This window comes from Gouania willdenowi, chromosome 8, assembly GCF_900634775.1.
Source record: "Gouania willdenowi chromosome 8, fGouWil2.1, whole genome shotgun sequence".
Classification (NCBI taxonomy): Eukaryota; Metazoa; Chordata; class Actinopteri; order Blenniiformes; family Gobiesocidae; genus Gouania; species Gouania willdenowi.
Genome location: NC_041051.1, coordinates 14,483,779 through 14,496,654, shown reverse-complemented (window position 1 = coordinate 14,496,654; position 12,876 = coordinate 14,483,779). Strand labels below are relative to the sequence as shown.

The following is a 12,876-nucleotide window of genomic DNA, read 5'->3' as shown; positions in this document are numbered from 1 at the left end:
GAAGGTTGCATACATTCATGTACCAATTACCCCATGGAGGGACAGGAATTTTCTGTCCAGGGGGGTTCCCATGGGTGTGGTGGTGTGCCACAAGGAGGTGGTCACCACGGATGCTTGCCCCACGGGATGGGGCACTGTGTGGCAGAACAATGCAGTTCAGGGGGACTGGTCTCTGAGAGACCGCTCCGACCATATACATATACTGGAGCTGCATGCTGTCCATTTGGCCCTGAAGCATTTAAAAGGGAAACACATTCTCGTTCGGTCAGACAACACCTAGCCCGTCTACCACATCAATCACCAAGAAGGCACCCAGTCAGCACAACTTCTGCGGGTGTCTCAGGCCGTTTTGACGTGGGCTGCGCCTCGTCTGTCCACCCTGCGGGCAGTGTATCTACCGGGAGACCGCAATCAGGTTTCAGACTCCCTTTCCCACCAGAAGCTCCCACCAGGAGAGTGGTCCCTCCACCCATAGGTGGTGCACAATATTTGGTGCCTGTTTGGTCGGGAAGAGGTGGATTTGTTTGCCTCAGTGGAGTCCACTCAATGACCTATGTGGTTCTCCCTCGAGGGGGTACCAGGTCCTCTGGGCTGGAATGCGTTGGCACATCTGGGGCCTCAGTGCCTCTTGTATGCTTTTCCCCCTCTTCCTCTGATTTGGCCAACTCTTCAGAAGGTTCTCCAAGAGGTTCACCGGTTGTTGTTGGCAGCCCCGTACTGGCTAGGGCAGCTATGATTCCCGTTGCTGCACAGTCTGTGCCGTGGCACGCCATGGTGGCTCCCAGCCAGGACAGATATGCTATCACAATTGAGAGGTTGGATTTGGCACCCCACCGCCTTCAGCTGTGGCTCTGGCTGTTGGAGGGCCCGCACTGCGGTTGACTGATTCCGTTGGTCAGACCATCTTGAATGCCAAGGCGGTCTCTACTCGCCGCCGATATGATAATCGGTGAAAGCCGTTTTCCCATAGGTGCTCTGCCCACAATGAGGATCCAGTCTCCTGTTCAATTCCTGTTGTTCTGGAGTTCCTTCATTCTCTCCTGGATGGTGGTCGGTCTTCTGTTGTTGTTCTGGTGGCAGTCATAATTTGGTCTCTCTTTTTTTGCAGGGCGCTCATCGGTTGCATCCGCAGATGGCACCACGGGCTCCAGTGTGGGACTTGTCTTTAGTTCTAGAGTCCCTATGCAGCCCTCCTTTTGAGCCTTTGGGGCAGGTGGAGCTTAAGTGGCTTTCATGTAAGACTGCTTTTTTGTTGGCTATTGTTTCTGCCAGAAGGGTCGGTGAGTTAAATGCCTTCTCTGTCAGTCCCTCATGTCTCAGATGGTGTCCGGACTGTTTTGGTGTCACTTTGTGGCCTGACAGCATTTGTGTCATTGCACTTAACCCGGTTTCATCTCCCTCCGGGAGAAGGTGGAGACAGGTCGGGATTGTGTCCTGTGCAGACGCTGCAGGTATATATTGAGGTTATGGATAGTATGCGTTGCTCAGACCAGCTTTTTTTATGTTATGGTGGCCCTAAGATTGGATGTCCTCCTTCCAAACAGCGTTTGTCTCATTGGATTCTAGAGATCATTCGCAACGCCTATTGATCAGGAGGTCGTGCTCCACCGTCCAGTCCTAAAGTCCATTCTACCAGGAGCATCTCCACTTCATGGGCGGTTTTGAGGGGGGTTCCTTTAGAGCTTATCTGTGCTGCTGCATCGTGGGCTTCGCTGTGCACATTCACCAGATACTAAAACATCAATGTGGCCACTCCATCTACTCTTGGCCAAGTTCTTCTGCAAGGATCTCCTGGGTCGTCTCAGTGAGGTATGGACTGAGGATTCTTGGTGACGTCTTTGAAAAAAAAAAAAAAAATCTAGGGGTATAGTGACACAAAAAAGGCTCAGACACCCAAACCAAAAATATTAAAACCAATATTTTCATTGATTAGGAAGCCTAACAAGGTAACTAATATATAGGAAAGAAATTAGATGATAGATATTTGTTTTTAGTGTATTTTACAGCTGATTTAGGACCTGTTATTATAAGAGATAAGGTTAACTTTATTAGGTTATTTATTTCAGGCTCAATAATTGTGATTAATTGTAATTGAACTTTAGTAATTGAGAACGTAAAATTGTAGTTTACTATCTGAGGATAAAATATAATTGTAATTAAATTGTAGTTAGAAAAAAATGTTGGTCACCGTAATCGGAATTGAACATGGATGGATAATTTAAAACGCAATTGTAACTGAAAAATTTAATTGACCCCAACCCTGGCCTGTATTCACTGCTTACTCCCAATACTACTTTTACCCACTTCTGCTTCAACGTTTCACATGTTTTCTCACCAGTCTGCTGCACCTGCTCACACTTAAGTTCCTGTGCACAACACTATCAGTGTGTAACTGTAACCAACCGTATTCCACCTTCAGCAAACAACAAACACACAGACAGACATGTGCAAACACACTCCAATCCATCCCTGTGAAACTCCAAGCTGTTATCACTGGCCGACAGATGCCATCAACATGCATCAGCGTGTCACACAAGCAATGTTGAACCTGACTGCTTCAGAGAGGGAGGGAGGGAGGGAGAGAGAGAGAGAGAGCTTTGTTTGATGAGACAAACTTCATGTAGAACACGTGTCAAACTCAAGGCCCGAGGACCAAATTTGGCCCACAGGAGGAAGTGAAAATAACAAAGAAATCATGAATCATTGTGTAAATCAGTGGTTCCCAAACTTTTTTGGCTCAAGTACCCCTTTCCTCTTATTTCTGAATTTGGCTTAGAAAACTGTTTGAAAACAACTATAGAGCATAATGATAGAATGATAACACACATTTTAAAGAGTCACATTTTGTAAATAAGTGGGAAAAAAACAATAATTAGTACAGTGGTTCCCAACCTTTTTTGGATTGTGACCCCATTTTGACATCAAGAATTTCTGGCGACCCCAAAGACTAATTTTTCTAGAATCAGTTTTTGATCATGTTTGAGCTCAGATATTTAATCATTTTTTACTGCATTTTAGTTTAACTAGATTTATATTTCACAAAGTGAAAGTATAGAAATACAGTTGCTTAATATTGTGTGTTGTTTTAATGTAAAAAAATTAAAAATAAAATCTATAAAATGTATTATAGTAATTCAAAAAAATTCAAAAATCTATTTTACATTTTTCTCATAACTACTGTTACTGACTATTGTTCTCTGTTTGAGTAACATCACTTGATCACACCTCTTCTAACATTCCACACAACAAAATAAGTGCTGATGTTGCATCGGTTCGATATCAGTATCGGCCAATACTCAAGGCTGCGATATCGGTATCATATCGGAAGTGAAAAAGTTGTATCGGGACATCCCTAATTTGAATAGCAATATTGTCAATGCCATCTGCTAAAAACCATACATTTATTTTCAGATTGATTTAGAGTATTTTTGGTAATCAAACCATTTTTACTCACTTCTGTAGTAGGGTCATTGACAGATAAGAATTATCACCTTATGATATTTCATAAAATGGGCAGCATCAGGCAAGGTTTGTATGAAAATTATGCTAAAAAAAAAAAAAATAGAAATACTTTGAAATCTTATACAGAACTACAATATAACTAAAATGGAGCAGAAAATACATTTGAAAAGATGTAGAGTAATGCAGCAGTCATGACCAGACAGTCGCACCACATTATATTCTAACACTTTGGATAACAGAATAAATTACAGAAGTAATTTAGTAAGGTAACATTAAAAAAAGAAAAGAAACAAAAAATAATCAAAGTGAGTGCATATATACTAAGTTACTTTATATTTGATGCAATTAACATTTTTGAACTAAAAGAAAAATGCTGTTGGACAGAATCTTTAGGTGTCACGTCATTGACCCAGTAACAGCCTTTGAAAGTGTAACCTTGTTTTTCTAAACGGCTGAACACTTCAGTACTCCCCACTATTTGAGGAATGCTCCTCTTTTTCTCGTAGGGCTTGTTTACTTCATCTTGATTAGGCTGGCATGCTACTTCCTGATAGCAGACCCCAGACAGGAAGTTTGCTGGCTTAAAAGCCACACCTGGACTGTGACTTTATCCTCATAAAGCCTCACAAACCTGCTTCATATCAGAGTGAAACAACCAAAAACATACGTTTGCTAGAAATCAGAATCTGTAAATAGTTTCTTTATGTAAGGTCTAAATCAAACTACTGAGTTAGAAAATATTCATGATTGACATTAAAAACTACTTTATAATGCAGTTTTGTGTGAAAAGCCCAAACCTAGACACCAACAGAAGCTTTTTAATCAAAGATTAGATGGTTATTCAAATGAAGCAAACTACAGGGTAGAAATTAGAGAACATTATTGCCAAAAGAATAAAGATGAAGTATTTGAACAAATTGGAGGCCAAAACAAAAATGACAGAATAAATTTGAGGTTTAAATAGTAGACCTATGGTGTAGATCACATAAAATAGAGGCCGCTAACAAAAAAAATCAGTTTAAATAGATATTTAATTTAAATATTAAAATATAAGGTGTCTCCTAAATAAGTAATTCATTAGTTTAGTAGATTATTTCCTACATTTGCTTACCCTGACATGGCGCATGTTATTTTATTGTAAAATTGGTCTGATTGCATTTGTTTTAAAGAGTGCTTTTTCTTGAAATTATACTGCAAACTAAAAAAAAGTGGGTGAAATACTGTAAATGATTCCTTAACTGTGCTTTACTTGCATATTTACCAAAAGTTTAAAAGTTTGCAAACAGCTCATGTTAGCTCCAGATCTCTCAACCAGCAAACTAAATAATTAGCCAATAGTGAGTGTCAATAGTTTGTCTCTGCAGTCTGCACAGGTACAGCCTCACTAATACATGACATTTAACCTTACGCATGTGACGACAGACGAGGGTTTTGAACCCGACACCAGGCTACTTTAGTAGCTTCGTATCGTATCAGCCATATTAGATGAACTGAGGTTATTTTTATCCATCTGTGATTACAGGCTGACCCAGACTACTTTCTCACTCTGTTAAAGGACAGAATCCCATCACGCTCATGTCTTTCCTTCCACTTCATTGTTTATGTTGTCAACACGCTCCCTATCTAACTCTCCTCTTTGACCGTTCAGTGTTTTATCAAATATCTCACATCCTCTGGAACTTACTGCTATCCTAAACTCACAGTTCTACTGCGACCCAAGGAATAATTAGGATTCCTTACAAACTTCTAGCATAATGCCTGCCAAACTGAGAAACACTGTTAAAAACATAAACCATTAAAACTCTGGAAGCCACAAACTTCCCGGGTTTTGGTTTCTTACCCCGGGCCGTCACTAATTAAGTTGTCAAGCTGAGGTTTGAATAGAGGAGCTGGAAGTGAACACCCGTGTACAAGCAGTAGTTCTCAAACTTTTTTGGCTCAAGTAACCTGTTTTCTCTCATTTCTGAATCCAAGACCCTTTGTCAGACTACAACATTTTTCTTAGTAAACTATTTAAAAACAACTATAGAACATAATGATGGAATGAATAAGTAATAACACATATTTTAAAGAATCTAATTTGGTAAAATAGGAAAAGAAACTGTATTTAAATCCATGTACCCTTCCTTCTTTGGTTATTTTGTTTCAAATCCAAATAAAAAAAAATAGAAAAAACTGATTGTTTTTTGTTTTTTTTTTGTTTTGTTAATTTAAAACCAGAAACAGGAAAACGGGAAAAAAACAAAAAAAAAAAACAAACAAGCAGCGTTTTTCTGTTTCAATATTAAATCTGGTTTTTTTGGTGTGATATTTGGATATTTACGTAGAAACTAGGACGAGAGCTTCATGTTTTGATCACCACACAGAGTGGACACAGACAGACTTTTAATCTGCTGCGTTTGATAAAAAATAATCTTGTAGCATGTTTTCCACCTCACACAATTTGTGTCGATGGCGTTTCATTAAAGAGTTATTGATGCTTGTACAAATTTGTGAATATCTGCCAACTTCACCGAACAGTGTTACAGTCCAAATAGTATCCAGATAACACTGACAATGTAGTTCATTTTCCACTCTCTTTCTCTCAAGTACCCCTTGTAGTGCCCTCAAGTACCCCCATCACAGAATCACTGATGTACAGTGACACCTGAAAGAAGTCTAATGAGTTCAGCCACGAAACTCAAATAAAAGCAAAGGAAAGCTTATGTGCAAAATTAATAGAAAGTTTGTAAACACATGCGACTTTGCTGTTAAGCATCAAAAGTAAAAAGTTAAGAAGAAAACTAACATTTCGAAAATTCCCTTCAGTACAGGGAGGAAAATAGCCTAAAATTAACTAAGAAATGAAATTGCATCCAGAAACTTCAACACAGAACATTTTAAATTGTGGAAAGATAATTGAATAAACTGTAGAACTAAAGTGCAAGAGTAGATAGTGTATCCAGCAAAGGTGTATGAAAATAATTGATTTGGCGATCTATCGCAATATTTCACCGGGCGATTGTCCTATCGATCCAAAAAATGTTCAAATCGATTTTTTTAAATCATGTTTTTTAACAACGAAAAAAAAAAACATTTAATTGCACTAACAAATGCATAGCACATAAACGCCTGGTCACTGGGTGTCAGTGAACCACATAAAAACTTGTTAAACTACCTCAATGCATTTTAACTGGGGAGTTGATTGCACTTTATTTTCACAAAACATAATAGGAACTTTTATAGTTGTATGTGGTTACTTTTTTTCTTAAGAATTTGAGAACTTGACAGAATCAGAATCTGTTGTACAAGCAAAAGTTAAACTTTTTTGAAAATTAAAAGTTAAACATACCACTTGTTTTTGATATTTGTACTTAATACAGTTAGTTACCATTTACTTGTTCTCACGAGTTTAAAAAAAAATTAAATTAATTGTATTTGATGCCATTTTGTACTTGAAATGTGTAATTATTGATATCATGATATAACGTGTATACGATATATCGGGATGTATCGTAACACGCAAATCGTATCATCAGATTCATGGCAAAGCACACCCCTAGTATCCAGTTATCATAGTCAACCATATTTCATTTGATATCAGACAGAATGACAACCAACAAATAAACAGGAGAATAAAGTCAACATTAAAAAAATGTAATGTTAAACTGTTGGATGAGACTGCAATAAGGGGCAAAACTATGGCCTACGGCTGTGAAGTTGACTTACTCAACACCACACAGATATTAAAGCTTGAGAATCGAGGTGAAAGTCATCCGTCCGCCTCAAGTTAATCAACTTCATCCTTTCTGTGTGAAGTTTCTCTGATGCTGCCTCAACTTTCATCTATTGCTGTTTTGCTCAACCTGAGGGCGTGCCTCAAGGATCTGTTCTGGGATCTCTTCTGTTTGCTTTGTAAAAAAAAACCCTCCACCCAAAACACTCTGAATACAGAGGCCCACGCATGATATCATGAATAAATATGCTGACAGCATGGCATGCAAGTCTTTTAATGTGACTAAAATGTCTCTTCTTAAATATCGCAATAATAAACAGCTTGAAGGCTTTTAAACAAAACTCTGATTTTAACTCTAAAAAAGTATTTAAATAAATGATATATAATCTTGGCTCTGTTTTTATCAACAGTAAAGTTAAACATTTGATTAAAAACAAAAGAATAAGAAGTTTAGTGTTTAGTGTGGAATTATGCTCACTTAAATCACATTCTGTCACAATGAAAGGGTTAGTGGACAAAATTGTTGGTTCCCTTCAGTTAAAGAAGGAAAAACACACAATGGTCACTGAAATAACATAAAACTGACAAAAGCAATAATAATAAATTTACTACAAATTAACAAATGATAATCAGACATTACTTTTTAATTGTGGTTTTAAAAAAACAAAATAATGAAACTGGCTTGGAAAAAAAGTACAAAAATGTATTATTACTTTTATCAGTTTCAAGTTATTTCAGTGAACATTGTGGGTTTTTCTTTGTTTGATGAAGGGCACCAACATTCTGTTGCTTTCCTTGTGAAAAACAACTTTGTGACTATTCTCGAAGTATTACTTGATCTTAAAAAAATACTGATCACTGTGTCTTCAGGGTTGATGCTCCAAAACATTGAAATTAAATTCTGTTTAATTGGTGATCACTACATTTGTTCAGTGATCAAAGACAAAATCTAATGTGTTCACCTGCTTGTGTTTTACTGTATTTGCCTTTACATTGATCAGTAGTAACACACTTGACTTTGTTCTAAAGTGCTGATGAATGCACAGACAACTGACAAGAGGACTCTGGTGGTTTGATCTCAGAGTAAAACAGAGAGTGGAACGATAAATCATGCAACAAGATATTGCGATATTAAAACGTCAAAAGATAAATCGTCAACGTTACGAGTGTGTCTTCAACTACTGGAGACATAGTCAATGCCCAAAGATTTCAATTGCTGCCAGAAATTGTTAATATGTGTTAATATTCTCAAAAAATATCATGTCCATATCTTACATCTGGGCTGTTCAAGTTTGATGTTTTTAATTTTAAGTAAAAAAAAAGAAAAAATAACTTATTGTGCAAAGTTCATGCACAGAGAGGAATATATTTTTTTCATTTTAGACTAGCATGAATTGTCAGTGTTTTAGCATTTTATGTGCAGTGGCACTTTTTACATTTTAAATAGGCAAAATTGTTGTTTTTATTTGTATCATTTTTATAATACAGTAAATACAGAGGTGTAAAGAGTACTGATATATCCTACTCAAGTACAATTACTGTTACTTGATTAAATTTGTACTCAAGTACAAGTAAGCCATAAATAAAATACTCAAGTACAAGTAAAAAGTAGGTCAATTTAATTGTACTCAACGTAAAAGTTACTAGTTACTTTCACCACCAATATTTATTTTTGGTAATAAATCTTGCCACGGTTGCCTAGCATACACTAAACATCTTGTGTATAAACTTCAAAATTAAGAGATGAGATCTTGCGCAACTGGAACTAAACTTATTTTCCACAAAGGCATCTGTATTAAAATAAAAGGTTTGTCAAAATGTTAAATAATTTTTTTAAATAAAATAACACCAACAAATTCAATTTGAAATAATACCATTTATCAGGCTTTAAGTATAGATACATTTATGAACTAGAATGTAACCAACATTCAATGCTGTTTTGGCACGGTGCATTACGTTTAATATGGTTGGTCGGCTATGATATGATGCATCTGATTGTTGTCTAGTCATTTCATTTTTTGTAGTTTCACAATGTCCGTTGATAGTTAAAAAAAAATAAAAATACTCAGCAATAGTTAGGTGTAGAACTGTAACAAATTAGGCCGTGGCTATTGATATAGAAACGTATGAATAGACTGCCAGTCTATGCATACGCAGCGCCCCTCATTGGCCAGTTTAGGTCACGTGATAGGTGCAACACATGACTTAAAGCTCCGTCAGTTTTATTTTAGCTCATATTTATTTTTAGCTACCTCGCTACCCCTTTTATTTTAGCCCTATCCCTAACCCTAACCCAGGGAATAACCTAAAATGGTTATTTTTTCGTATATGTATTTGTAAAGATGGAATTTGCCGTGTTAAATATGTTGAAATGAAAAAATATATATGACATAAGTGGGATTCAAACCCACGGCAGTGGGAGGAAGAATTCTTGAGTGCGGCGCCACTCAAAAAGGTCCGGAAAACGTACTCATAGTCCCGGGGGCTATGGATATGTTTTTGTATCAATAGAAACTTCCAACAAAAGACTATACTTCTTTTAAAATGTACTGATTTAGAAAGCACTCCAAAACGTACCCCTAAAAGTAAGTCAATTACAGTAATGTGAGCATTTGTAATCAGGTACTTTCACCTCTGAATATATTCCTATACACCTTTTCGCATAACGTCAGCACTTGACTTAGCAACGTGCGCTGCCACTTTAAGAGTGGTAAACATTTGCCTGACAACCGCTATTTACCGCTGATATCACGGTGGAGATTTTGCAGTCTGGCTGATTTTTATCGTATAATGACCAAATTCAGCGTAGTATTTGGCTATCATAACCACGCCTGGCTGAAGGAAAAGATAAACTTTTACAGAAAACCGAAAGAAAAAGACCAGAAACGGAAATTATGGATCCAAGCACTGTGGCAAACAAACGTAGATGGAACTACGTGGAGCCCATAATCAAAGTGATCGTATGTCTGCAGAAGAGGTTGGTTGTGTATTTTGTGGATCTAATTTTTTACTGACTTATTTTATGACATTGATTATGAATTAGCCTACATTTAAATTGTAATTTACTCAGTAATGACTGAAATGTTTATGGCTAGTATGTTTAACTTGAAGACAAGCAATGTGAAATTAACAGTAAATATGCAGTTGACTTGTATATGTACTGTAAGTATATTAAATAAACAAATGTGCTTCATATACCCATTTATGTTTTAATTTAGTCTGTATTATTTTTATTATTATATTATTAGCGGCGCTAGCCTAGCATAGCCACATCGCGTAACGAGCCAATTATCATGATGACACAGGCCTATATAGACACAAAAACACATACATAAGCCTACATTAAAGAAAATAAATGCATCCAAGCTTTTGCAAGTCCTCATCTTCTCCATTGTGTAGACGCCAGGGCTGTTAATGAGCTACTCGGGTGGTTTTTCCATGAACCTTGAGGTGGTCGTTATGGACGTGATTCCAAACCAACCAGATGTAACGTCCCTTCATATCGGTGCTTGGCCTTTGGCTCTAATCTGCTGTAATATTCGTACAACATTGAGTAAAATCTTTGTGTTGTCCATGGTAAATAGTGTAAATAGCGGTTGTTAGGCAAATGTAAACCCCTCTTAAAATGGCGGAGGGCGTTGCTAAGGCAAATGTCCCGGATGATGATGTCACCACGAAAAGGTGTATAGAGATATATATTAAAAAAAAAAGGTCATACCCCGAGTAATTATGCGAGTATGCACGTATTTAAAGTCAAATAAAAGCATGGTTATTTTTTAAACCGCATTTTTAAATTATCTTTATTCCCTTTCCAAAAACGTTGTCTCATATAGTTATCAAAAGCCCAGTATCGTATATCGTCCCACCCTAAGTTTAACTCTAAATGCTCTAAATTGTGTACTGTGCCTTTTAACCTGAGCTAAATGCTGTGAGAGGCCAGTGTGGCTGCACAGATGATGGTTTGAGTGAAGATTAGTCGGTATCAGTGCTAAGGTGGTGGTGGTGTCAGAGCTCCATCATTACAGCAGCATCCGCCTGAGGATGGACTGTTTACACACAGGGAGGCCCACACAAGCAGGGACTCAGTTGCTCCACCTTAACCATGAATATTTCAGTTCAGCAGCTCATTCTGTAGCTGACTGCTAACATTTCCCACGTTTTCAGGTAACTGCTAACTTTATCTGACAGATAACTGTGCTAGTAAAGTCCCAGCAGCACCAACAGTCAGTAGCTGACAGTGTGTCCTCCTAGGCTGTTGACACACACAGCTGCTCCTCAGAATCAGTAATGAATGAAAAGGTGGGAGTCGCTCACCTTCAGTCCCAGAGCAGCAGTCTAGGACAGCCAGCCCCGGACCACCATGTGCCCCGGACCACCATGTACCCAGTCCCTGGCTCCGGCTCACCGCCTCTCCCTGCAGCTCAATCAGCGTCCACGGAGCTCCGGTTTCACCCACAGTGTTATCCGACTATGACACTACACATCCACAAGGCTGCCCGCGACTGGAACAACAGCGAAGATCACACTTCCTGTTTAGTCTTTTTAAAGTAAAACTATTTTTTTAGATTTACCGTGCAAGCATGTTTTGGGGTTTTATTTTGTAATCTCCACAGTCACTTCCTGTAAATAAAACGTCACAGTTATCTCATGCTTTTAGGTTTTAACGCCCAATGAGAGATAGGCAGACCCCCGCGACCCTGAGGAGGAGCAAGCGGGTCAGAAAATGGATGTATTGATGGGTTTTTAGGTCGGCGGCTTTCAGAATGTATCTTTATTTTTGTTTTTATGCTAATTTGTAAAATGATGAGAGAAAATAATACAATGAAAGCACTCATAAATGTAAAAAAAAAAAAAAAAACTAGTTCACAGCGGATAAGAGCAAGCGTTTGTTAATAAAGATTTTGTTTTTTAAAAGTCAGAAGTGCATAATAATAATCATAATAATAAACACTTTAGATGAGGTTTCTATTAACAGATTAGTTTGTTTGTGGCTGTCACAGTAAAGTGTGTTTCTTTTCTTTTGTGACGTTGGTAAGTTAAGTTGTAAAATCCACTCTATTTTATTTGACTGTTGCGCTACTGACCACAGGTGATTATATAATGATTAGCACACACAGGTGTGATGATTGGGAGAACGGCTCAGAAGAGTTTGCTGAGCCATGGACACGCTGAAAAAAACAGGTGGTGTAAAAGAAAATTTAATCCAACTGTAAACGCTGCTTTATTTTTTGTTCTATTTTGAAATGCCTAAACCGGAACTAGCACCTGTTAAATCCAGGAACTGTTAATTGCATCTGCAGCTGTGCTACTCTCTCACTTACTGCTGCTGGATGTTCATGTTTATAAGATAAGTGTTTGAATAGAGTTATATAAGAAGTTCATGTTTAAAAATAGATTCCTACTGTGAAGACTGCTGCTGGGGATGATTCTGCTGTTGATTGAGTTACATGATAAAGTAATCCGTTTCTTCTTATTCTATCTAATTCTGTAAAGTAGCTGATATCTGTTGTTTTGTTCGTCTGAACTTAGTTCTACGGTGTTAATAAACATCAATGAAGGAACTGGAGTCTTGAATCCAATCAATGGGTGGAATACTAACAACAACCAAATGTTTGCACAGAAGGCGCACACAGTATGTGGATGTATTTTGTTGTAGGAGGATGTTTTATGATTGGTCGTGGCTATGGATAAATTTAAAC

At 37.6% G+C, this 12,876-nt stretch overlaps 1 protein-coding gene across 2 annotated transcripts in view; it reads right to left on the bottom strand.

Annotated features, from left to right (window-relative positions):
• tbc1d16 (TBC1 domain family, member 16) overlaps positions 1-11,673 on the bottom strand; it is a 51,030-nt gene extending 39,357 nt beyond the window's left edge. For both annotated transcript variants that reach the window (XR_003674675.1, XM_028455808.1), the window contains exon 1: positions 11,492-11,673. The gene's annotated coding sequence lies outside the window, so the exon portion shown is untranslated. The remainder of the gene's footprint in view (positions 1-11,491) is intronic.
• Between the last annotated feature and the right edge of the window lie 1,203 nt (positions 11,674-12,876).